General features: G+C 59.9%; 1 pseudogene; it reads right to left on the reverse strand.

The window, feature by feature from the left end:
* Positions 1 to 982: 982 nt before the first annotated feature.
* LOC128948108 (Fc receptor-like protein 2) lies at positions 983 to 20,026 on the reverse strand (annotated as a pseudogene).
* Positions 20,027 to 20,612: the final 586 nt, after the last annotated feature.

The following is a 20,612-nucleotide window of genomic DNA, read 5'->3' on the forward strand; positions in this document are numbered from 1 at the left end:
TTCTGGGTTTGTGTTGTTTGTTCGATTCTGGTTTATAAATTTCCCTGTAAAGAGCTGATATTCCTTTTCCTACACTGTTACCTGGTATCCCCATAATCTTTGAAATTTAAAAAGAGTTTTAGGGATGGGTCTTCTTATTCCAGGAAGGTTCCTACTTTCCTTGGCAGATATTTCTCATTTAAATGAGTTGCCACTTCCCGGGTTCCAGCATGGATGGGACAGACATCCGAAGAGGAGACACGGTCAGGCACTTGCCCACCTCATGCTCTGCCTTTTAAGCCAATTGGGCCAACAAGGGCTCTCTCCCCAGTTGGCACTTCTGGTCACCCAGCCATTCAGGAGCTGGCTTTGGCAGAGTGTCACACTGTCCCCAGTGTGCCACGGCTGACAGAGTGATGGACAGAGGGAGCCCTATCTCACCAAAAGCAAGTCCTGACCCATCCCTGTCACACATACGTGTTCGAAAATGCCTCCAGACATGAAGCTTTTCCTGTCTCTGACACCTCACCCTGTGCTGTGGCCTGATCCTGACTGTCCTGGAAAAGTGGGAGGCTCTCGGATCCCCACAGGGACTTTGCGTCATCCTGGTGTGGGGAACAGGGCAGAGGAGGGATTTGGGACAGGGGAGAAGAGAATCCAGAGCCTCCTAAAGGCCACTTTGGCCGTCAGAGCAAGGAAGGTCCAGGGCCCTGCCAGGTTCCTCTGGTGGAGGAAACATGCTGGGAAAATATCTGGGGTTTGTTCCTTTTTGGTGGCTTTCCTTCGAAACCATTCCTTGTGTGACAATTTGGAGTCTGAATCTTGTTGCTGTTGCTGTTGGTTTTATTCTCTCTGGTTGCTGTTTCAGGAAATTGTTCTTCTCTCAGCCATTTGGGATCTTTGTGCCCCCACAGGGAGGCAGAGGGGCAGTTTTAGTGGCAGCACAGACACGAGTGGGTGCCCATGGGTGGGGACCCCCAGTGCCCCCCACTTTCTCCCAGTGTCACAGCACATTCCCGTAGATGTCACCGGGTTCCCGCCGTCGCCCCTGGGGTCCCCGCAGCTCCGCGTAGGTCACCTGGGGATCCTGGAGGGTGATGGCACGGGGGGACGCTGCGAGAGACACAGGCTGTGGGATCTGGGTGGGGTGACCCTTGTGGGTGACGTGTCCCTCTGTGTGTGTCCCCCCCGTACTCACCCCCTGCCTTCTTGGTGACCACAATGTGGGTGTACAGCCCCTCCCCCTCCTCTGGGGGGGCCGGGGAATCCGGGGGGGCCCTGAGGGAATAAAGGGGTTGTGGGGGAGGGAATGGGAGGTCTTGGGAGTTAGGGTAAAAGGGGACAGTGTGGTTTGAGCCCCCACCTACCTTTCCTGGTTCTTCCTGGCAACTGCAATGGAAGCAGGGGAGGGGTGACTGTGGCGTCCCAGGGCCCTGACCCCTCTCAGGATTCCTAAACCCCTTCAAGACCTCCCTGAAGACCCCCAGAATCCATGAGCCTTCCCAGTGTCTCCAGACAACTCACACTCAAGAACCCAAATCCCAGGAGGGACAGAGACTCCCCCAAAAACCCCCAGGGCCTTGGAAAGAATCACCAACATCCCTGCAGGACCATCCACCACCTCCCAAAACCCTACAGGACCCCTAGACAAAGTCACAATTGTGGTGGGTATTTCCCTATGGTTTCTCCAATTCTGTGGGCCTCTACAGCACCCTGGAACCCCCATCCCCCCCATTGTCACCCACCCACACGGTGCCACCAGTGGCAGGTCACAATGACACCCACGAGCAGGAGCAGGAAGAAAAGGGCCCCACCGAACCCTGAGGCCACTGCAAGAAACAGAGGGGGACACATCAGGATCAGTAACACCCCAGGTGTCCTGCACTGCCTGGTGACCCCACCTGTGTCACCCCACCTGTGACCCAGGATGAGCCAGGTGTCACCTCCAGGGCCAGCTCAGGGCTGAGAGCCCGGAACACGCGGCGCCCATCCTGTCCCAGCTGGTTGGTGGCCACGCACTGGTAGGTGCCTGAATGTCTCACATCGATGTCCCTGAGCTCCAGGAGGGGACCCCAGGCTACCTCCTGCCCATTGTGCAGCCAGCTGAAGGTGACAGGGGCTGAGCCCACCTGCACCAAGCAGCGCAGGGTCATGTTGTCACCTGCACGCACCTGGTATGACAGGGGACCGGGAGTGATGGTGGCATTGGCTACGGGCACTGTGGAGACAGAGACAGGGCTGGCACCTGGTGAGATGGTAGGGGGGTGCCGTGGGTGGGGTCACCCCCAATCCGAGGGTCCCGCTCACCCAGGACAGTGACATTCAAGGAGTCACTCTCGGCCATGCTGTTCCCGTCGCTGACCCAGCAGCGGTACTGGCCGCTGTCATTGTCCCCAATGTGTTGCACCTCCAGGCGGGGGCCGGTTCCCAGCAGTGCCCCTGAGCCCTCTCGGTGCCAGGAGAAGGACAGGGGACCTGTCCCTTCGGCCACCGCACAGCTCAGCACCAGGCTGTCCCCGAGTGCCACCTGTCCCCCAGGGGGCTGCGCTGACAGGGACACCCCCGAGGGCGGGACCCCTGCGAGAGAGTGGGAAAGCAGGGGACAGTGAAGGACCCGGGGGGGTGTCAAGGAGGGGCAGGGGAATTCCAGTGAGGGAGAGGGGGTGCAGAGATTGGGGCGGGGGGGCTTAGAAAGGAACCCCGAGAGATGATAAGGGGGTCAGGGAGGGAACACCTGGAGATGGAGGTGAGCAACACCAGGAAGGGTATGGGGACCCTGGGAGGGGATGGTGAGACTTGGGCAATGTGCAGAGACCTCAGAGAGGGGTGGAGGGACCCAGGGATGGGGAGGGGACCCAATGAAGGATGGAGGGAAACATGAGCCAGGAATGGGGGGACCTTAGGAGCAACCCGGAGCAGCAATGGCAGGACACAGAAAATGCACCAGGGAACGTTGAGGGTACCCATGTAGGGGCTGGGGGTCCTGGGGAGAGACCCGAGAAAGGATGGGGGGGCAGGGGGGCATCTGGAAAAGGTTGAGTGCCCCAGAGCAGGTGTCAGGGAGGTCTGGGGGGTGCCAGGCAGTGTGGGGGACCGGAGGCATCTGTGGGGGCTCCCCGTGCCCATCCCCACACTCACTGCGCACCGTGACGAGGAGCCGGTTGCTGCTCTTCTGCACGGACCCCCCCTGGGAGTGCACCTCACAGCCATAATTCCCCGAGTGGGAGACCCTCACAGCCGGCACCAGCAGCTGCGGGGACCCCTGCGGGCCCCCCACCACCTGCCCATCCCGGTAGAACACGTGCAGGAGGGGGGCTCGGGGCCGCAGGGTGTTGGGGGTGCTGAGGCAGCTGAGATTCAGGGGGGACCCCTCAGTGAGCTCGCGGGGACCCTTCAGTACTGGCACCGAGAAGAGCTCTGGGAAGGAGAGGAGAGGTGAGGACTGTGCGTCTGAGTGCACTGGGAAGTGGCTTTGGGGTTTTCAAGATATTGGAGTTCCAGCTGTGTGGTGCTCACCATGCACTGTCACTGTCACTGTTGCTGACCGTGAGTGCCAGGACCCCACCAAGCCCTCACATCTGTAGCGGCCGCTGTGGTGCAGCTGCAGAGGTGAAAGGGACAGCTTGGTCCCCCTGAGGGACCCCCTGAGATCCTTCTCCTCCCGGTAAAATCGCACCCTGGTGAGATGGTTGTCCTGCCGGCACCGGCAGCGCAGTGTCAAGGTGTCCCCCTCCAGCAGTGCCTGCGCTGACACCTGCAGCACCAGTGGGTCTGTGGGACAGGAAGGTCACATCTCACTGATGAGAGTGTTCTGAGGTGGGTGCCCATAGCACCAGGGACATGTGGGTGCTCTGGGGTGCTCTGGGATGCACTGGGATGTCCCTGTTTGCAGGGCACAGGCTCTTGTCACATGAGGGGTGTGAGGCCACCTACGGAGTGGAGCCCACCCTTACCGCTCTGGGGCCCCCATGATTATTAAAGGTCTCCCCTCACCATCTAAGACTGTCAAGGGGGGGCTGCGCCCAGTGCCAGGTCTGTCACAGTGGTAGGTGCCACTCTCGGTGACACTGAGGAGGTCCTGTCCCTCCTGCCACCAACGCTGCCTGTCCTTGTACCAGGTGGTGGCACCGGCAGTCCCCGAGCCCTGGCAGATCAGTGTCACCCGGTCCCAGAGCACCACCGGCCTCCAGGAGGGCTCCACCAGGAGCTGGGTGGTCTGGGCACCTGTGGGTGACAGGGAAAACCAGCCTGCCAGGGCCAGTGTGGGGCTGGGGACAGCGAGGTGGGGACATGGCATCCCCTGAGGACTCACCAGCAAGGCCGAGGGTCTGGGCTGGAAGGGAGAAGGGGCAGGGCTCAGTGGGGGTGTCACCATGGGGACAAAGGCACATGGGGTACAGGGTGTGGTGGCTGTCCCCGAACTGTCCCCGTGGGGACAGATGCTCTTGTGGGAAAGTGTGTGGGTGGTCCCCAGAAGTCTGGACAGGCAGGGGGACATGTCTGTGTCACAGCCACCCGTGCAACAAATCCCTGTGGCACAGACACCTTGGGAACAGGGACCCTGAGGCCACCCCGGGCTTAGGCAGAACATGGGGACACTGTGGACACCGTGGGCATGAAGACACCACGGACACAGCCCATGCTGGCCCAGGTCACTCCCACCAGCTCATGATCCCATCCCCATGATCCCATCCCCATGGCCACATCCTCAGCGTTCTTGTCACCTTCTGTCCCTGCATCCCAGTTCCCTTGTCCCTATCCCTGGAGCTGCCTGAGCCCAAAGGTGCCAGTCCCCACATTCCTGTCCCCACATCCCCATCCCCAAATTCCTGCCCCTTCTTCCTGTCCCCAAAGCCACTCTACATCCCCAGTCACATCCAGGTCCACTGTGGGTAACATGGACTGGCTCTGCTGTCATTGGGGACCTCAGGGGACCCCACAGTCCCCCTGTGCCCCCTTCCCTCCCCATCCCCAGGGTGTCAGGCCCGTGCCTGGGACACTCACCCCACAGGAGCAGCGCCACCTTCCCGGCCATCCTGGTGTCCCCAAACATATGCACTGGCTGTCACTTGCTGCTGTGGCCACCGCTCCCCTGGCTGGCGGCTCTTCGGATGAAGGGGAAGGAAACGAGGTCACGTCTCGACCTCATGCGTAGGTGGCCCTTGGTGGGGGCAGGGTGGGGACAGGCTGTGGACACGGGTGGGTGGCACAAAATGGGTCATGGGGTTCCCAGGAGTTGGGAACTTGGTGGTTTTGGGGAGGCAGGAATGGGGTCACCGGTAAATGGGGTCCTGAGGAGGGGGAATATCCGGCAATGGGGGTGCCACGGGAATGGGCGTCTCCATACCTGGGGGGACTGCGGGATGGGAGTCCCAGGGGAATGTGGGCTCCAAGGATTTGAGTTCATTGGATGGGAGAATGGTGGGTCCTAGGAAGATTTCAGGGGATGGGGTGAATGGGAAGGGGTTTCTTGGGAATGGGGTGCTGGGCCATGGAGATCCTAGGGAATGTCAGTGTTGGGATGGGGGCTGCAGAGAGAGTGGGACATAAGGAATGGAGGTCCCATGTTTCCGTTCCCGGGGTAATGGGGGTGCCAGGGATGGGCAGTGGCTGGGTGAGCCCATGGGTTGCAGCTCCTTCCCTGGGGTGCTTCAGATTTTGGGGTGATCCAGAGCGAGCACCACCCCCACATGGTGCCGGTGTCCAGGGTTTCACCCCCGACAGATTCTGAGCTGCTCTGGGTCTGTGTCCCCCAGCCTCCAGTGATTTTTCCCTCTCTTTATTCCATTTCCATCATTATACCCCTCAATTTCACAACCCGCCAGTTTGTGCCTTGAGGATCCTGTGTAGTTCCTGAGCAGGGAATGTGTTGGGGAAAGCCCGGGGTGGGGGAAGCCCAGGGTGGGGAAAGCAGGGGTGAGGGGTCTGCAGGAAGGGCTGGGGAGGCTGTGGGGGATGGGGGAGTGCAGCTTTTACCCCCCAACACTTTCAGTTTCTGTCTCCCGCAGAAGAAGGAAAAGGCCATTTGACACCTTTCTCACATGGGGTGGAAGGGTTCTGTCCTTAGGGGGCACATCCAGGAGGCTCCTGTCCCAGGGGGGATCCTGACCCAGGGGGGACACATGCTGGGGAAGAGGGTCCTGTCCTGGAGCTTGGCAGCTTCAGAGAAGTCCAGACTTCGTCATTCTTGCTCGTCCTGTGCTGGCTCTGAGCCAGCAAGAGCAGCTGGGGAATGGAACCCTGAGCAGGAAGGAGCTCCCAAACTCCTGCTCCTTGAAGCCAGTGGCCATCCAAGGGTGGGGCCCAGCCATGGCTCAGCCCCACTGCACAGGGATGGCCATTGCCCAGCCCTGCTCTGGCCAGCCCCAGGTGGCAGCCAGCACCTGAGGGTCCCCATTTCCCCCTTGGCTTTGATTCTGGCAGCTTTAGAGCTGCTGCAGAGGTGAGAATTCTGTGTGGGCGGAAAAGGGCTGCCTGTGGTTTGCTCAGCTCTGCAAGAAGCACACAAAACCCAAAGAGAGCTCAAGCAGTGGCTCTGCAAGGGCCTTTGATGGTTTTCAGAGCAGGGCTTGCTGGAAACCCTTCCTGCAGGGGCAGCTGTGGGAGAACCAGCCTGGAAATGCAGCAATTGATCATTTCTTGCTCTCGGTAAGGGAATGAGAGAACCTCAAAATTACTGCAAATCGCACAACAATATGGCAACAACCTTCCTGGGAACCTCCTTCTTGAACAAAATCTGCAGCCTTGAGGAACCTCATGGAAAGAATGCTTGGATTCCAACTTTGTCCACAAAAATAGAGAGAAAACTGTGAAAGTATTGCTCAGTGGCTCTACCCGTGGCCGTGGTGGGACTGTGGGGAGTGACTCTGTGTGGATTCCAGGTGTCCCCAAAGCTGCTCCATCCCTGCCCTCCTCATCTGAGGGAAAGGCTGAGGATTTGCAGGAATTGTGGTGTAAAGCCACCACAGGTGCTGCTGTGGACCCGAGACCTGCCTGGGGTCAGGTGCTGCCTTCCTTCCATTCTGATTCATGGAGAGCAGTCACAGGTGTTGTGCAGGGCGTGTTCCTGGCCCCGGGACACTGCTATGCTGCCAGTGGGCACTGGGATCCAACCTGCTGCCTTGGCGGCTTCTGCCTGCTGCCGGTGGTGGTGCCGAGACTGATTGGTGGCCGTGAGTTTGCAAAAGGAGCGATTTCCCCTCCTGCCTCCCGTCCGAGGCCGCCATGGCCCCTGAGGGGATGGAGCTGGGCCGGGGCGCCCCCTGCTGGCCAGGAGTACTCCCTGCAGCGCCCCCTGCTGGCCGGGAGTGCTCCCTGCAGTGCCCCCTGCTGGCCATGGTTATAACTGCCACAACAACAAACACGTTCTGGGTTTGTGTTGTTGTTCTATACTTATTTGTAAATTTCCCAGTTAAAAGCTGTTATTCATTCTCCAACACTTTGGTCTGGTATCTCCATAATCTTTGAAATTAGAAAAAGTTTAGAGATGGGTCTTCTTTTCATTCCAGGACTATTCCCACATACCTTGGCAGATATTCCTCGTTTAAATCAGTAGCCAACTCCTGGATCCGGCGTGGATGCGACAGACACCCCATGAGGAGACAGGGTCAGGGATTTGGCACCTCATGCTCTGCCTTTTAAGCCAGTCGGGCCACCAAGGGCCCTCACCCCGGATTGCACTTCTGGCCACTCGGCCACACCAGACCTGGGTTTGGCAGAGCATCACACTGTCTGCAGTGTGCCATGGCTGACAGACTGATGGCGAGACGGGGCCCTGTCTCGCCAAAAGCAAGGCCTGACCTACCCCTGCCACACACAGCTGTTCCAAAATGTCTCCAGGAATCAAAATTTCCTGTCTCTGACACCCCACCCTGTGCCATGGCCTGAACCCTACTGTCCTGGAAAAGGGGATGCTCCAGAACCCCCACAGGGCCTTTGTGACATCCTCGTGTGGGGAACACGGCAGAGGAGATGTTTGGGACAGGGGAGAAGAGAATCCAGAGCCTGCTGAAGGCTGCTTGGGCCATCAGAACAAGGAAGGTCCAGGACCCTGCCAGGTTCCTCTGGTGGAGGAAACGTGCCTGGGGGAGTGTTTGGGGTTTGTTCCTTTTTGTGGCTTTCCCTGGAAATCGTTCCTTGTGTGACAATTTGGAGTCTGAACCTTGTTGCTGTTGCTGTTGGTTTTATTCTCTCTCATTGCTGTTAAAATAAATTGTTTCTTCTCTCAGCCATTTGGGATCTTTGTGCCTCTCTGGGGAGAGGAGGGGCAGTTTTTAGTGGTAGCAAACACACGAGTGGGTGCCCATGGTTTGGGACCCCCAGTGCCCCCAGTTCCCCACAGTGTCACAGCACATTCCCGTAGATGTCACCGAGTTCCCGTGGTTGCCCCTGGGGTCCCTGCAGCTCCGCGTAGGTCACCTGGGGATCCTGGAGGCTGGTGGCACGGTGGGACTCTGCGAGAGACAGAGGCTGTGGGATCTGGGTGGGGTGACCCTCGTGGGTGACGTGTCCCTCTGTGTGTGTCCCCCCTATACTCATCCCCTGCCCTCTTGGTGACCATGACGTGGCTGTACAGCACCTCCCCACCTCTGGGGGGGCTGGGGGATCCGGGGGAGCCCTGAGGGAATAAAGGGGGTGCGGGAAAGGGAATGGGAGGTCTTGGGGGATGGGGTAAAAGGAGAGAGTGTGGTTTGAGTCCCCCACTCACCTTTCCTGCTGCTTCCTGGCGGCTGCAAAAGAAAGAGGGGAGAGGTGAATGTGGGGTCCCAGGGCCCTGCCCCTTCTAAGCATTCCTGAACTCCCATTGGACCCTCAATTCCTCTCAGGACCACCAAGCATCTTTGGAGCCGCCCCCCCCAGAACTCAGTGCCTCTGATGAACTCAGCCTCAATAACCAAAAGCCCAGAAGTTACAGAGACCCCCAAACACACCCAGGATCTTTGAAAGAAGCCCCAACATACCTGCAGAACCCTCCAGCACCACCCCAAATTCTTCAGGCCCACCAGTCAAGTCACAATTCTGAGGCTGTGGGTGCTGCCCTATCACTCCCCAACACTTGGGGCCTCTACAGCTCCCTGGGACCCCTGTCCCCATATTGTCACCCACCCTGACGGTGCCACCGGTTCCAGGCAACAATGACACCCACGAGCAGGAGCAGGAACAAAGGGCCCCACTGACCCATGTCACCACTGGAAAAAACAGGAAAGGACACATCAAGATCACCCATCACCCCAGGAGTCCTGCACTCCCTGGTGACCCTTTGTGACCACACCTATTACCCAGGGTGAGCCAGGTGTCACCTCCATTGCCAGCACAGGGCTGAGTGCCTGGAACACGCGGTGCCCGTCCTGTCCCAGCTGGTTGGTGGCCATGCACTGGTAGGTGCCTGAGTGCCCCACGTCGATGTCCCTGAGCTCCAGGAGGGGACCCTGCGCCACCTGCTGCCCATTGTGCAGCCAGGTGAAGGTGACAGGGGCTGAGCCCACCTGCACCAAGCAGCGCAGGGTCACGTTGTCATCTGCACGCACCTGGTATGACAGGGGACCGGGAGTGATGGTGGCATTGGCCATGGGAACTGTGGGGCCAGAGACAAGGCTGAGGCCACAGGGAGGAGCTGGCAGCCAGTGTGAGGGGATAGGGATGGGGGGATGGGTGTGATGGGGGATGTCAGACATGGGGTAAAATCATGGAGGGGTGCGGGACACAGAAGAGAGGTGGGAGGACACAAGAAAGGTGTCAGGGGGACCTGGAGGTCCCCAACCAGGGGACTTGGGGCGTCTCTGTGGGGTCCCCGTGCCCATTCGCACTTACTGCTCACCATGACACGGAGCTGGACGCTGCACTTCTGCACAGCCCCCCTCTTTGGAGTGCACCTGGCACTGTAATTCCCTGAGTGGGAGACCCCCACGGTGGGCACCAGCAGCTGCGGGGACCCCTGTGGGCCTCTCACCACCTGTCCGTCTTGGTAGAACACGTGCAGGAGGGGGGCTAGGGCCGCAGGGGTCTGGGGGTGCTGAGGCAGCTGAGAGTCAGGGGGGACCCCTGAATGGGCTTGCGGGGAACCACCAGCACTGGCACCGAGAAGAGCTCAGGGAAGGAGAGGGGAGGTGAGGACTGTGACTCTGAGTGTGCTGGGAAGCGGCTTTGGGGAGGTCAGGATTTTGGAGTTCCAGCCATGGGCATGCTCACTGTGCACTGTCACTGTCCCTGGCAATGACTATGCTCACGGTGACACTTCAGAATCCACCAAGCCCCTGCAGCTGTAGTTTCCACTGTGGTGCAGCTGCAGAGGGGACAACAACAGCTCGGTCCCGCTACGGGACCCCTCCACCTCCTTGTCCCCATGGTAGAATTGCACCTTGGTGACCGGCATGTCCCACCAGCGTCAGCATCGCACTGTCACCGTGTCCCCATCCAGCAGCTCCTGTGCCAGCACCCGCAACTCTAACCGGACTGCAGGACACAGGGATCCTGTCACTCTAGGGTCCCGTTTTCATGGGGATCTCCCCATTGGGTCACACCCAGTGTACAAGGGGTCCCCAATTCCAGCACAGGTTCCCCCACACTGACATGCTCTGGGATGCTCACCTTGTACTGTCACTGTCACCCACAGTGACTCCTGCTGCCCCCAGGATCCCACCCAACTCCTGCAGCTGTACTTGCCGCTTTGGCTCAGCTGCAGAGGGGCCAAGGATAGCTTGGTACTATCACGGAGTCCCCCCAGTTTCTTCCCCTTGGGGTAGAATGACACCGAGGTGACCGTGCAGTTCCACCGGCCCCGGCAGCACAGTGTCACCCTGTTCCCCTCCAGCAGTGCCCATGCTGGCCTGTGCAGCACCAGCCGGTCTGGGGGACAGAGGGGTCCTGTCACACCCAATGACACCCAATGATCCCCCATTTGGTCACACCCAGGGCACCAGGGGTGCCCAATTCCAACACGGGGGTCCCTCTACACTGTGATGCTCTGGGATGTCCCCAGAGCAGGGGACAGGCTCAGGTCACACAGGAGGTGACCCATAGAGCACAGACCACGCAGAGCCCTCAGGGTCCCTGTGTGTGCCAGGCTTGGGACACCCAAATCCCCCTTACCGTCTGAGACTCTCACAGTGGAACTGAGCCCAGTGCCGGGTCTGTCACATGTGTAGGTACCAGTCTCAGTGAAAATGAAGTGGTCGCGTCTCTCCTGCCGCCAGTGCTGCCCATCCTTGTACCAGATGGTGGCACCAGCAGTCCCCAAGCCCTGGCAGGTCAGTGTCACCCAGTCCCACAGCACCACCGGCCTCCAGGGTGGCTCCATGTAGAGCTGGGTGGTCTGGGCACCTGAGGGTGACAGGGGACACCAGTCTGCCAGGGCCAGTGTGGGGCTGGGGACAGCAGGGTGGGGCCATGGCATTCCCCGAGGACTCACCAGTGAAGCCGAGGGTCTGGGCTGGAAGGGAGGAGGGAAAGGGCTGGGTGGGGGTGGCACTGCAGGGACAGAGGCACAGAGGCATGGGGTTTAGGGGCTGTTGCCAAACAGTCTTTGTGGGGGTACTGGTGTGGCACAGATGTCTCAAGGACAGGCACACAGCAGCCACTCATGCTCAGGCATGGGGCCCCTTGCTGGCACAGGTCACTCCTGCCAGCCCCATACCCACATCCCTATGGCCCTGTGCCCATTGTCCATTTCTGATGGCACCTGTCCCCATGGCCCAAACACATGTTGCCGGCCATGTTGTCCCTGTCCCTGCGTCCCTCTGTCCCAGGTCCCACAGCTGCCCCAGCCCCAAGGTTCCTACTGCCACATCCTTATCCCCACATTCCATCCCCCTGTCCTGACATCCGAGTTCCCCTGTTCCTTTCCTGTGTTCCTGTCCCCAAAGCCACCCCACAACTCTGGTCACACTGCCTCCATACCCTGCTGGCATTGGGGACCTCAGGGAACCCTGCAGGCCCTCTGTGCCCCCTCCCCTCCCCATCCCAGGGGTGTCAGGCCCATGCCCGGGGCACTCACCCCACAGGAGCAGCGCCACCTTCCCGGCCATCCCAGTGTCCCCAGCCATGTGCACTGGCTGTCACTCACTGCTGTGGCCACCGCTCCCCTGGCTGGCGGCTCTTTGGATGAAGGGGAAGGAAGCGAGGTCACGTCCGTCCCCACATGTAGGTGGCCCTTGGTGGGGGCAGGGTGGCCACAAGCTGGGGACAGGCTGGGGACAAGGCTGGGTGGGACAAGGTGCAATATGTGTTCCCAGGTGTGGGGGGCTTGGTGGATTTGGGGACATGGGGATGAGTGTCCAGGGGAATGGGGGTCCTGAGGAGGGGGAATCAATGGGGATGGGGGGTGGGTAAGGGAATGGGGGTTCCCAGAACTGGGAGGACTCAGGAAGGGGAGTCCTGGGGGAACGTGGGCTCCAGGGATTTGGGGCCATGGGATGGGGACACTGGAGGAATGAGAGTCCCGTGGGAATGGGGGCCTGGTATAGGACCTTCCCCAAGGTCCTGGGGGAAAGAGGATTTCAGGGAATGGAAAGAAGTGGAGATGGTTCCTTTGGAATGTTGTCCTGGGCCATGGAGATCCTGGGGAATGTCCGTACTGGGATAGGGGTCCCAGGCAAGGTGGGACTTAAGGAATGGGGCTCCCATGGTTGGTTTCCAGGGGAATGGGGGATTGTCAGGGATGAGCAATTTCTGCATGGGCACAGGGATCTCAGCTCCTTCCCTGGGTGCCTCAGATTTTGGGATGACACAGGGCCCAGCACTGACCCCTGGGGTGTTCCTTTCCAGCGCAGACATCACATGTGGGTCCTGGGTACCTCTGCTTCTGTGTCCTTCCCTGCCCTTGACATTTTCCTCTCTTTATTTCTCTTATTTCCTTATTGTCCTCACTTTTGTACCATGTCCCCTCACCCCCAGTTCCTGGCTCAGCAATCCTGGGGAGCACCTGAGCAGGGAATGGGTTGGGGGAGCCAGGAGAGTGGGGGGTGCAGGGAAGGGTAGGGAGGCTGTGGGGGATGGAGGTGTTGGGCTGTGCCCCCTCAACACTTTCTTTTTCCTAGACAAGAAGGAAGAGGCTGTTTGTGCTGAGAGTCAGATGGGAAAATGGGGGGCTTGTGTCCTGGTGTGGCGCATCCAGGGGGGTCCTGTTCTGGGGGGATCCTTCACCAGGGTGTGACACATCCTGGTATGTGGGTCCTGTCCTGGGTGTGGCAGTTGTGGAAACTTCCCTGCACATTCCTGGCCTGGTGCCTGTCCCAGGGGTGGCACAACCTGGGGACCCCTGTCAATGCAAGGGTGGAGCCCAGCCATGGCTCAGTCCTGCTCTGGCCAGCCCCAGGTGGCAGCCAGCACCTGAGGGTCCCTCTCTGCCCCCTTGGCTTTGATTCTGGCAGCTTTAGAGCTGCTGCAGAGGTGAGAATTCTGTGGGGGAAAAAGGTCTTGCTGTGGTTTGGTGAGCCCTGCAAGAAGCACAAAACCCAAAGGGAGCCCAATTGTTGTTGTCTTTGCAGTAGTTCTTGGGTTCTCTCAGTCCCTTGCGCAAAGGGACAAAATGATCTAATTGCTACATTTCCAGGCTGGTTTCCCCACAGCTGCTCCTGCAGGGAGGTTTCCAGCCAGCCCTGCTCTGAAAACCATCAAAGGCCCTTGCAGAGCTACTGCTTGGGCTCCCTTTGGGTTTTGTGCTTCTTGTAGGGCTGAGCAAACCACAGGCAGGCCTTTTCCACCCACAGAATTCTCACCTCTGCAGCAGCTCTAAAGCTGCCAGAATCAAAGCCAAGGGGGCAGGGGGGACCCTCACGTGCTGGCTGCCACCTGGGGCTGGCCAGAGCAGAGCTGGGCAATGGCCATCCCTGTGCAGTGGGGCTGGGCCATGGCTGGGCCCCAGCCTTGCATTGACAGGGATCCCCAGGATGAGCCACTCCTGGGACAGGCACCCGGCCAGGAATGTGCAGGGACATTTCTGGAACTGCCACACCTGGGACAGGACACCCCCCATGCCAGGATGTGTCACCCCCTGGGACAGGATCCTCCCAGGACCCACCCCTGGATGTGCCCCCCAGGAGAGAACCACCCCCATTTTCCCATCTGACTCTCAGCACAAACGGCCTCTTCCTTCTTGTCCAGGACAAAGAAAGTGAAAGTGTTAAGAGAGCACAGCCCGACATCTTCATCCCCCACAGCCTCCCCACCCTTTCCTGCACCCACCATTCCCCATTTTCCCCCTCCCCTGGGTCCCCCCAACCCCTTCCCTGCTCAGATGCACCCCAGGATTGCTGAGCCAGGAACTGGGGGTGAGGTGATATGGCAAAAAGTAAGGAGAATAAGGAAAAAAGAGAAATAAAGAGAGGAAAATGTCAAGGGCAGGGGAGGACACAGAGGCAGAGATACTCAGGATCCCCATGCAATGCCTGGCCAGGAAATGAGCACCCCGGAAGTGATTTTGTGGCGCCCCATGTCACCCCAAAATCTGAGGCACTCAGGGAAGGAGCTGTGACCCCTCTGTCCCCTCAGCCACTGCCCATCCGTGACACCCCCATTACCCTGGGAACTTAAACCTTGGGACCCCATTTCCTTCTGTCCCACCTTCCCTGAGACCCCTATCCCTGGACTGCAATTCCCCAGTATCTCCAACCCCAAGGAACACCTTCCCAGTAGTTCCAGACCATGGGACACCCCTTCCCTTGGGGGCCTTCATTCACCCAGGGCCCCCAATCTCACAGGGACCCCTTTTTCCCTGGCACCTTCATGCCATGGCCCCTATCTCATGATTACAAATCCCAGGAGGCCACGTTGTTTTGGGACCCTCATCCCCAAGTCTGAGTCCACCCAAACCCTGGTACCCCCATTTCCCTGGGACCCCAAATACCTGGGCATCCCATTCCCCTGAACACCCATCCCTGTCTCCCTGCATGGCCTCAGACCCCAAATTCTGGCAACACCATGTCCCCACCATGTCCCACAAGTTCCCCACCCTGCCCCCATCCTGTCCCCACCCTGCCCCCACCAAGGGCCACCTACACATGAGAATGAGACCTGGTCTCGCTTCCTTCCCCTTTGGCCATAGAGCCACCACCCAGGGGACAGCCACCCCCCGCAGCAAGTGACAGCCAGTGCACATGGCTGGGGACACCGGGATGGCTGGGAAGGTGGCGCTGCTCCTGTGGGGTGAGTGCCCCGGGCTCGGGCCTGACACACTGGGGATGGGGAGGGGACAGGGCACAGGGGGACTGTGGGGTCCCCTGAGGTCCCCAATGCCGGCAGTGCCACTCCTTGTAAGCCACAGCAGACCTTGGTGGAACGGACTGATGTAGGAATTTGGGGATGGGGATGTGGGGACAGGAATGTGGGGACTGGCACCTTTGGGCTCAGGGAGCTCTGGGCATAGGGACAAGGGAACTGGTATTCAGGGACAGAAGGGGACAAGAACAGTGAGGATGTGGCCATGGGGATGGGATCATGGGGATGGGATCATGAGCTGGTGGGGGTGACCTGGGCCAGCATGGGCTGTGTTCGTGGTGTCTTCATGCTCGGGGTGTCCACAGTGTCCCCATGTTCTGCCTCAGCCCAGGGTGGCTTCAGTGTACATGGTCCCAAGGTGTCTGTGCCACATGGATGTGGTGCACGGGTGGCTGTGACAGAGACATGTCTCCCTGCTTCACCAAATATGTTTTGGGGACCACCATCACACACTTTCCCACAGGAACTGCTGTCCCCATGGGGACAGTTTGGGGAAGGCATCATGCCCTGTTCCCCCTGTGCCTCTGTCCCCACAGTGCCACCCCCACTGAGCCCTGCCCCTTCTCCCTTCCAGCCCAGACCCTCGGCTTTGCTGGTGAGTCCTCGGAGGATGCCATGGCCCCAGCCTGCTGTCCCCAGCCCCACACTGGCCTTGTCAGGCTGGTGTCTGCTGTCACCCACAGGTGTCCAGACCACCCAGCTCCTGGTGGAGCCCCCCTGGAGGCCGGCAGTGCTGTGGGACCAGGTGAGACTGACCTGCCAGGGCTCAGGGACAGCTGGTGACAGTACCTGGTACAAGGATGGGCAACACTGGTGGCAGGAGGGACGTTACCACTTCTCTGTCACCATGGAAGGCACCTACATGTGTGACAGACCAGGCACTGGGCTCAGCCCTCCCATGACAGTCTCAGATGGTGAGGGGTTTTGGGTATCCCCAGCCCGGCATTCACGGGGACCCTGAGGTCTCTGGGTGGTCTATACTCCATGGACCATCTCCTGTGTGGCCAAAGTCCGTCCCCTGCTCTGTGGACATCCCAGAGCATCCCCGTGTGGAGAACCCCATGTTGGAATTGGGGACCTCTGGTGCCCTGGGTGTGACCCAATGGGGGGACCCTTATGAAAATGGGGCCCTGGTGTGACAAGACCCCCGTGTCCCGCAGCCCGGTTGGTGCTGCAGGTGTTGGTGTGCGAGCTGCTGGAGGGGGACATGGTGACACTGCGCTGCCGGTGCTGGCGGGACATGCCGGTCACTGGAATGCAATTCTGCCATGGGGACAAGGAGGTGGGGAGGTCCCGCTATAGGGCCGAGCTGTCCCTGTCCCCTCTGCAGCTGCACCACAGTGGCCACTACACCTGCAGGGGCTGGGTGGACACCGAAATGTCAATGTGGGCACATTAAGCACAAGTGACAGTGACACTGCAAGGTGAGCACCTGCATGGCTGGAACTCCAATCTCCTGACGCCCCTAAAGACACTTCCCAGCAGATTCAGACTCACAGTCCTCATGTCCCCTCTCCTTCCCAGAGCTCTTCTCTGTGCCAGTTCTGGAGGGTTCCCCGGAGCCCACCATGGGGTCCTCCCTGAATCTAAGCTGCCTCAGCACCCCCAGCCCCCTGCGGCCCCGAGCCCCTGTCCTGCACGGGTTCTAACAGGACGGGCAAATGGTGGGGGGCCCATAGGGTCCCTGTAGCTGCTGGTGCCCGCCGTGGGGGTCTCTCACTCAGGGAATTACAGCTGCCAGGTGCAGTCCGAGGGGGGGGCGGGCCGTGCAGAAGAGCAGCACCCGGCTCCGCATCACAGTGCACAGTGAGTGTGGGGATGGGCACGGGGAGCCCCCACAGCCTCCTTGGGCCCCAGCACTGCATAGGGACTCCCAGCTCCCCGTGACACCTGCCCTGAGGCCCCAACCTTTCCCAGATCCATCCCTGGCTCACCTCATCTTTTCTCGGGTCTTTCCCCTGATCCCCCAGCCCTACATGGGTACCCCCATCCTTCCCTGACACCTTTTCCATGGCCTGCCATTCCTGCCCCAGGTCCCTCCCCAGGTGCCCCATTCCTCGCCCATGTCTCCCTATTCCTCTCCGGGTCCCTTCACTCCTTCTTGCTTCCCCCCACCCCTCTCTGAAGTCGCTGCACATTCCTCAACTCCCACCATCCTCTCCCTGGGTCCCCATACCCTCCCTGGTGTCACCTCCCTCCCTCTCCAGGTGTCCCCTCCCTGAACCCCCAATCCCCCTGTTTCCAATCCCCCCCCATCTCTGTGCCCCCTCTCCCTCACTGGGATCCTCCTGCCCCTCCCTGACTGCCCTGGGTCGCTCATAGTCCTCTGCTGTTCCCCACTCCCGCAGGGGTCCCGCCCTCGGGGGTGTCCCTGTCAGCGCAGCCCCCTGGAGGACTGGTGGCACTCGGGGACTGCCTGGTGCTGAGCTGTGCGGTGGCCATGGGGACAGGTCCCCTGTACTTCTCCTGGCACCGGGAGGGCTCAGGGAAACTATTACAGGGACCTGATGAGGGTCTCCTCAGGGTGACAGAGATGGACGAGAATCTTGGTTCATGATCAGAAGGCTGGATTTATGGATATATAATACATTATAACTATAATAATAAGAATAGAGAGAAGCAGAGGCTTGCTAAGCTAAGAATAGAGTAGGAAAGAATGAATAACAAAGTTCTGTGTCCAGGGCATCTGTCCCCGAGCTTGCTCCTGTGATTGGCCCCCAATTGTAAACATGGAACATGAGCCAATCACAGGGGGAACCTGCTACATTTCAAGCAGCCGTTAACAATTGTTTACATTCTCCTTCTGGGGCCTCAGCTTCCCAGAAGGGATAATCCTAAAAGTGAGGGTTTTATGAAAAAATGTCTGTGACAGGGAACTGCTGGGTACTGGCCCCCACCTGGAGCTGCACCACACTGGGGACAATGACAGCGGTCAGTACTGGTGCTGGGTCAGTGACAGGCAGAGCGTGGCCAAGAGTGACCCCCTGAATGTCACTGTCCTGGGTGAGTGAGACGCTTAAGCTGGGGGTGACCCAACCCACGGCACCCCCTTCTCAGCTCACCAGGTGCCAACCCAGTCTGTGTCCCCACAGTGCCCGTGGCCAATGCCACCATCACCCTCATTCCCCTGTCACACCAGGTGTGCGCAGGTGACAACTTGAGCCTGCGCTGCTCAGTGCAGGTGGGGTCAGCCCCTGTCACCTTCACCTGACTGCACAATGGGCAGGAGATGGCCCGGGGTCCCCTCCTGGGGCTCAGGAACATTGATGTGGGACATTTGGGCACCTACCAGTGTGTGGCCACCAACCAGCTGGGACAGGACGGGCAACACGTGTTCCGGGCACTCAGCCCAGAGCTGGCCCTGCAGACGACACCCGGCTCACCCTGGGTCACAGGTGGTGTCACACAGGGTCACCAGGATGTTCATGACCCCCATGGTTCAGGGTGACCCCGATGTGTCCCACTCTGCCCCCAACAGTGGCTGTGAATGTCAGCAGGACTCTCCTGTTCCGGCTCCTGGCTGTCATCGGGGGCTGTCACTGGTGGCACCGCCGGGGTGGGTGACAATGGGGGGGGATAGGGAGTCCTGGAGTGAGGAGAAGCCCCCAGAGTGGAGTCAGAGATCGGCAGCACCCAGGTTCCCTGAGCTGGGGGACACTGAGCCCGTAGCGGCCTCGGCTGGGCGTCCTGGGGGATCTGGGGGGAATTTGGAGGGTCTTGGTTGGACTTCAGGGCCATCCCAGCTAGGTCTTGAGGAAAATTGTGGTGGCACTAGGATGTGCAAGGATGTTGGGGGATCTTTTTGGGTCCTGGGGTGTTTGGGGGGTGCCCCTCCCTGCCAGGCTTGCAGTTCTGGGGACTCAGGGGGTGTGGGGTACCACAGGGGGTTGGGGAGCCTTCAGTGGTGTAAAAGTTTTGGGGGGCTTCAGGGGTGCTCAGATAGTCTTGGGGGAGTCCAGAGTCCTCTAGGAATTGGGGCTGCAGTGGGGATTTGGGGGTCCCGTGGGTGGTTGGAGCTGCTGAGGTCTCAGGAAGGTTCTGGGGTCCCAGGGTCCCCACAGTCACCCCCTCCCCTTTTCCTTGCAGTAACCAGGAAGCTCCAGGACAGGTGAGTGGGGGGCTCAGGCTGCGACTCCCCCTTCCCCCTCCCCAGAAACCACCCAGATCCCCCACTATCCCCACAGGGCCCCCTGTGGAGGAGGGGGCTGTTCTCAACACCCACGTTGTGGGCACTGAGTGGGCAGGGGGTGCGTGGAGTAGGTTACTCTGGGAAACATCACCCACAGGTGTCACTCCCACCCAGGTTTCCAGAATTGGTGTCAGCCTCACGGTCCCCATGGGTGTCCCCCGGCCCTGTCCCACCTCAGGATCCAGAAGGGACCAACGAGGAGCTGTCAGGACTCCACAAGGGACAGGGGGACCCCTGTGATGACGAGAGCGTGCTATGGCACTGGGGGCACTGGGGGCTCTGGGGTCCCTGCCCCAGGGCATCCCCTGTGTCCCCCCTCGGATCCTGTGCTCCTGTGCTTTGGGGTTGCCCACTAATGGGGGGCGAACCATGTAGGGCTGCCCAGAGCTCCCCATTCCAGTGCTCCCAGTGCTCCAGTACACCCAAGAGCTCCCCCTTCCTGCCCCTGATGCCAGAGGGCATAGGACCTTTGTCCCTCTTATTGGACCCAAAACGCAGGGTCCTAGTCAGGTTGTTGAGCAGATCCTTCTTGGATTTGCAGGATTTTTGGGAGTCACCGCACAGCACTGCCACACACAGCTCCCCCTGCCAGTTCCCAGGGAAACCGCACCCTCTGTTTCCATGGCAACGCACACCCGTTCTCATAGCAACAGCATCCTATCTCAATGGCAACCATCACCCGTTCTCATGTCAATGGCTCCCTGTTCCCATGCCCTCAGCCCCCCCAATCCCATGGCAACACACCCCTCCTGGTTCCCACGCCCACAGCCCCCTCATTACCATGGCAAAAGCCCCTCCCATTCCCATGTCTACACCCCCCCATTCCCATGGTAACAGCCCCCCAGGCCCATGGCACCTGTAGACCCCCTTCCCACGCCCATCTCTCCCCGTTCCCATGGCAACACCCCCTTCCCATGACAACAGCCCCGTTCCCATGGCAACAACCCCCATTCCCATGCCCACAGTGCATGCCCTGCACTCTTCCCGTCTCTCCGTCTCTTTGACTACATTTCCCATCACCCCCCGTGGCCCACGGGGCACTAATGGCACTCAGCAACTCTGCGGACTTCATTTCCCATTGCTCCCCGCGGTGCGGACGGGAGGAGCGGGTCCCTACAGTGGTCGCAGGCCCGCTCTCATGACATGTGGTGTGCGCGGATGCCAAGAGGGCGGACGAGGAGGGTTGAAGCACAGCCGAGGGTGCGGAACAGGGCCGGGGAAGGACACCCGG

This window comes from Melozone crissalis, unplaced genomic scaffold, assembly GCF_028551555.1.
Source record: "Melozone crissalis strain CALT ecotype California unplaced genomic scaffold, PUWL_Pcris_2 ptg000114l_1, whole genome shotgun sequence".
Lineage (NCBI taxonomy): Eukaryota > Metazoa > Chordata > Aves > Passeriformes > Passerellidae > Melozone > Melozone crissalis.